At 31.2% G+C, this 6,188-nt stretch overlaps 1 long non-coding RNA gene across 6 annotated transcripts; it reads left to right on the top strand.

Moving 5' to 3' along the window:
* The first annotated feature begins 539 nt into the window (after nucleotides 1-539).
* On the top strand, nucleotides 540-3,822 carry LOC100817083 (uncharacterized). Of its 6 annotated transcripts, none has more exons than XR_003267344.2 (7): nucleotides 585-1,044; nucleotides 1,198-1,279; nucleotides 1,401-2,093; nucleotides 2,196-2,432; nucleotides 2,506-2,627; nucleotides 2,820-2,909; nucleotides 3,438-3,822. It is a non-coding gene; the product is annotated as an uncharacterized lncRNA (long non-coding RNA). The 6 variants fall into 6 exon arrangements; XR_005892146.1 differs by having other exon boundaries at nucleotides 585-1,059; XR_003267347.2 differs by having other exon boundaries at nucleotides 587-1,279; nucleotides 1,401-1,565; nucleotides 1,702-2,093.
* Nucleotides 3,823-6,188: the final 2,366 nt, after the last annotated feature.

Below are 6,188 nucleotides of genomic sequence, written 5' to 3'. Positions count from 1 at the left end.
ACGATTTCTCTCATGATGACACAGACAAGCACATAAGAGAGACTGAGAGAGAAAATGAGATTGTGAGTGCAAGTAAGCACAAGGGGTTGGGAATTTGAAAGCAAAAGTGCGAATGTAAGATTACAAACAAAAAAATTTCAATTTCTCACGTATTAGAAGAATATTTAAATTTCACATTTTTAGTTGTTTAAAATTATTTTTTAAAATTTCAAAAATTTAAATTCTTGATAAAAAATCCAAACAATAAATTTTAGATTAAAAAAATTTAACTCAGTTAAAACTTAATGCAATTACATTTCAAAGATTTGAACTCGAAACATCTGGTTAAGTTGGAACAACTCCACACCAATTGATTCAGAGGCTTGGTGGTATAAACTTGTCTTAGATGGTTTTAACATGTGTAATAAAGATTTGTAGAAACTCCAACAAAGAGAATAAATCATATATATTCAGATGAAGGATAGGCCAATCATTAGACTTAGATGGAGACTAAGAAAAAATATAAATGAAACAATTAAGAAGGTCAATACTTTATTCATAAACTGGTGTCGGAGATCCCACATTGTCTAGTGATAAGATTAATATATTGTATATAAATGGGGATAACCCTTACCTTATAAATCAATTTTGTAAGCTTGAGTTAGTTAGACCCATAATCTACTTTTTAAGATGGTATTAGAATCGATTCTAGCAATATGTTGTTGGACCCTATCGTGCTACCTACAATCGGGTGCCCACAGATGTCTATTCCTGCAAATTCCATGTTCAAGATGTCGTGGAGTTTTGTAGGGTTGAGCCGATCCTAGCAATATGTTGTCTTCTATTTTTAAAATTCAGATTCAGTTGTTCTGTTACAATTTTCTTTTGAGACACATCCTTCCACACACAAAGAAATTTCAATGCAAGCCTGCTTTACTATTTTTTTGTGTTTTAAAATGCTATCTATTGGGGCATTCTTTGGATTTTTAAATTTTGACTGATCTCTTTCTGCCTCTTTATCTGTAGAATTCAGGACTCATATTGCATGTTCCCGTACAGTTCACTGTAATATTATCGATGGTTCTTTATTTTTCTTCTGCATCTCTCTACTTTTATTCCCCCCTCACCCTTCAAAAAGAAAAAAAAAAAATCAGTTCTGTCTAATAACACCTTGTTCCTGGATATTTTATTTCTCTCTTGGTTTCCATGTGATAACAGGTTATACGTTGTGATACCTGTGGGGCTGCAGGGTTTGACAGAGATCTCTTTGTCACAAGTGCCATGAAGGCGCAGAGCACACGTATATATTTTAATCTATCTCATATTCTTATCTTCTTTTTTTCCAATTACCTGCACATCTATATAGTCTTTCTTTCTTGCTTTCTGAGGTAGTAAAATTTGTGTTGTCGTTCATCAACCAGTTACTGTATGCATCCTGATGAGCAGTCAGAACTAGAAGCAAACTGGAAGTTCGTGAAGATTGGACATGTCAAGAGTGCATGCCGAGGGAAGGTACTAACAAATTAGTTGAAGATGAAGTTGAAGGCATCTATTTGAAAGTTCAACAAACTTTGAATCTAGTAAAGGTTCAAATTAAAATCTAGATCTTCATGTACTGGGAAAAGTGGGGAAAATAGTGCTGAGCTATCATCTAGAAGACTACTAGTCCCTGCCAAAAAGTTTACATTAAAATCGGTAAACAGAATGTTTTATTTTGGGCAGGAAAGATCTAATGGTGAAACTTCATTTCCTGGACATAGATTACTGGTAAGCAATGACAACACTCACAAAGACCCAAACTTTCCAAATGGAACGAAGAAAAATGAGAGCCAGCAAGGTGAACAGCATAGAAAAGCTGGTACATCCACCAGCATGTTTGAATTATGGACGGATCCTGATTTTGATGGAATGGCCTACTTCCAAATGGAAAGAAGAAAAATGAGAGCCAGCAAGGTGAACAACTCACAAAAGCTGCTACATCCATGAGCATGTATGAATTACGGACTGATCCTGCTTTTGATTAAGGGACCTACTTGAGAAACTTGGTCCAGGTTGAGGCAGCATATCTTTCACGTGTTGTGGTCCCAAAGGCTGATCAGTGATCACAAATGGCTGTATGACCCATTTTCTTTGTCTTCAGTTTAACTATTCAGCTTGTTTTGCTTCAAGGGTGTACAAATTTTAATGTTCTTGTGTATTTGTGATTATTCTTGCAGAGGCAAGTTTCAGATACACAACATTGAGGGTATTGCAAGGACTTGGGATGCGATTCAAGCTCACTTATCGAATCGTGCATCAGCCGAAGTTCTTGAAGTGGCGAATACGAATAGGCTTTCTGAGATTATTATACTGGAGGAACTACCTCGATTGAGGACTTGGCCATCTCAATTTATGAGAAGTCAAGTCACTGAAGATAATATTGCTCAGTACTTTTTTGCACATGACTCTGATAGGTTTGTTGGGCCTTTCTTTTGTAACTAACAAGCTTGGTTTATACTGTCTACTCATATGTATGTATTTTTGCAGCTATATATATTATGAACAATTGGTGAATTACATGATGAATAATGACTTGGCTCTGAAAGGACATTTGGATGGGGTTGAGCTTTTAATTTTTCCATCTAACATTCTGCCTGAGAATTTCCAGTGTAAAGTCTTTTACTCTTATATATCTTGGTTCTAACTACATTAATATTTTTTGTTTACGTTTGTCTCCCTATTGCTATTAGTCTATTACTATAGCTATTCCCTAGCACTTATTTAGATTTTAACTATATTAGCAGTTATTTATTAATTCGTTTTTCTAATTTTTTCCATTGCTACTTGTTTGTGCTTTGCAGGATGGAATGGCATGTTTTTCCTTTGGGGTGTATTCAGAGGACAAAAGGCGAATAACTCAGCAAGTACACCCAGTGTCAAATTCTCTCAAGGTATTGACCTGAGTGAAATTTCTTTACTTGCTGTCTTTGACCAACAAAGATATCTCTATTTTCCATCACTTAAATATTGATTGACACGCTTGAAAATACTAGACGATCATAATTTGCTACTTTTTTTTATATTATATTTATGTGTTGATTGTTTACGACATTTGTCTACTATAACCTCCCCACCAAGTTATACTCGTCTGCATTTTTTCTGGAAAACCAAATGTCTACTATAGTCAGCAAAAACAAAAAAAAAAAATCTTCAGAAAACACAAGTGATACTGTTGCGTCATAAAATTGCATATTCAGTCAATTGTCATAGTCAAGTGGGGAAAAAATGTCCTACTTTAAGAGTGGCATAATAAACTGATACTAATTTGGATATACATATATATGTGCGTGGGTGCATTTAGGAGAGCGGATAACCAATGCAGATGTAAGCAGAGCTAATGCACATACTTACAGTCTTGCAGCTAAAAAATGGAGATGACATGGCAATAGTTGATGAAATTCCTGAATTTGAATCTTCAGGAGACACAGTTTTGGCGGTTGGAGAGAATTCCGATAGTAAAGGAGGAGTGGCAAATGCAGAGCATGCAGTTGTAGATATTAATAATGTTTCACTTTGGCCTAAAAGTGAAACCCAAGAAAATGGTTCTGTTGGGATTGAGGAGTCTCTTGTACCACCTTCAACTCCAGATTCAGACCGGTTGCAAGCTGTGGCTGCTTTGTTTTTGCTCGCTGAGGGTCACATGGAGTTTTGAGTGCTGCATTTGAAGAACACGTCTTATTTATAGTTATCCTTTTTTATGTCGCGTGTCACTGAGTCACTGTCATATTCATAATTCATTCCATCGTGGGGATAATCTGTACCAGAACGATTGGCAACTTAAGGATACTTCCATTCTTCTCTCTAGAGATAAGTCTTCAATGCCTCATTTGAAGAACGCTTTTTTATCGTTACCCTCAACCCCTTCATAAACTTTAGAATCTAGAATGGGTTATTGCTTGTTTCTTGCTTTCCAGTATTTTTGTTGTTGCAAATTTATGGCACTTGACTTTATTTAAAAGCGAACAAATTAAATTACATTTCATTATAAATTGAAAATTACATTTCATTACAAAACTTTTCACAAATTATATAAAAGCGAACAAATTAAATTACATTTCATTATAAATTGAAAATTTACGTTTGAGAACTGAACCTTCGTATTTTGGTAAAATAATAAAATAAATGTGTTTTTGTAAGTTGTTTCGGCTAAAAACAATTATAACAATTATAATGGGAGTTGCTTAACAACAAAATGTTATTTTTGTGTGTCATATGTGATTTTGAGTTATTTAAAAGTAAAAAGTTATTTATATAAGTAATTATTGTTTATGAGATGTTTAACTTTACATTAAATATAGAAGAGAGAAATATAATAATTGGGAGTTAAGTAATTTGTTAATATATATATTCATTGAAGAGAAAATTTATTGAGGTGCTTAAGATTGAGATGAAAAAAATTGAGTTGCTTGTATCAATGATCTAAGTTTATAGCTACTTTAATCAAAATAAATTTAGCTTGGTAAATAAATTATTTCACTAATTTATAACATTTTTAAGTACTATATATATAATAGTGTTTGAACTTGTAACTCATTATATTTTTTTTTCATTCTAATCCTTAGTATTTAAATAAAATTCCTCACTTATCACGTCTTTTAATATTACATAACTTTATATTTTTTTTATACTTTTTAATAAAATAGTTGATCTTTAAAAAATACTAGTTAAAAATTAATAAAAAAAATAAAATCTATAATTACTTAAAAGTTGTATTTAAGCCTAAAAATATAAAGTAGTATAAATGTGGTATTCTATTTCATTTTATATTAATTAATTAATTCAACATCTAATTTACTAAATGATTCAACATTTTAAAGTTGATTGTTTTTCTTTTTAATAAAAAATTCGCCTCGCTTCGTCCATGTGCGCGAAAGATAATGGCAGCATGGCATCCAAAAAAATTGAAAAATATGCTGAAGGAGAATATTGGGAATAAAGCCACGTTATCATATATAGCCCTATATTGTCACGGTTCACATAGTGTGATAGCAATGGTAGCATAGCTAGTACAAATTGAGATAAAGCCTTCTATTTTGTGGGCAACGACGATCAGTCCTCAAATCAAACATCATTAATAGCTTGCTAAGTATAATTTGTCATTTAATGTTTTGTGTGCTTGCTAGGTATTATTAGGTATAACCTTATTCCTTTTGTTGTCGTGTGTTACACATGTTTTTAGGTGCCAACCAAGTCCGCGTATATTTGGAGATATTAGTACTACTATGGTAATTAAGAATGAGAGAAAAAAAATATCTTATTTTAATATATAGTATATAGTAGGAAAGACGGACGAGTGAGTTAATTAGGACTTGTATGTTTGTTGACAGTCATCTTCCCTTGAGTTAATGGAGATTTGGAAGAGGGGGGATTCATGTTTTGTTACTTATTTTAATAGTAGTATTTAATATTTTTATACCACAGGAAATATTAAAAATATGCTGAGAATTTGCTTCACTTCTTTCTCTTATTTTTATTCATCTAAAACATTAAGAAGTGTGAATTGAAATGAATAAAAATGAAAAATAATAGGAGAAGATAAAAGAAATAAAAATTATTTAATTTTAATATACTATTAATGTACGTAATTTTTTATACTATTAAAATAGTTAATATAAAAGTTAATCATTTTATATTATAATTTTTTGTATTTTTATTGAATATTAATAGAAAAAAAATTCCAATCATCAATGTATTCTAATTAAACTTAAAATAAATAAAAAAGAGATAAAAATAAAAAATCTAGAAAGATATGTTTACTTTTTAAAAACAGGCAGATCTTTTGGCTGCTAAATCAAATTATATTTTAGAGTGTTTGATATTTGGATACTTACAAATTAGTACCAATATTTTATCAATACTTTTTTTTTATTATTATTACATCATGTTATTAATTATATTAATTATTTACCTCTCTTATCTTTATATCTCTGTATATAAACACCGAAAGAATATTCTAAAATCATTTTTCTACAAAGTAAACCTTTTTATTTTAGTTCTTAAAATTGTGAGATGTTATAATAATCCTATCTGAACGAATGATACGTTGAGATATCAATAACACAAATAACTTCCTATCTGAACGAACGAATCGTAGGGATGTATTATTATAGTTTCTAAGTTTGATCTCATTATCATTATAGTCCCTAATAAAAACTAATGACAGAAACTAA

The sequence above is a fragment of the Glycine max genome, chromosome 1 (assembly GCF_000004515.6).
Source record: "Glycine max cultivar Williams 82 chromosome 1, Glycine_max_v4.0, whole genome shotgun sequence".
NCBI classification, from domain to species: Eukaryota; Viridiplantae; Streptophyta; class Magnoliopsida; order Fabales; family Fabaceae; genus Glycine; species Glycine max.
Note: the sequence above shows the minus strand (reverse complement) of the source record. Positions and strands in the feature narration are given on the sequence as shown.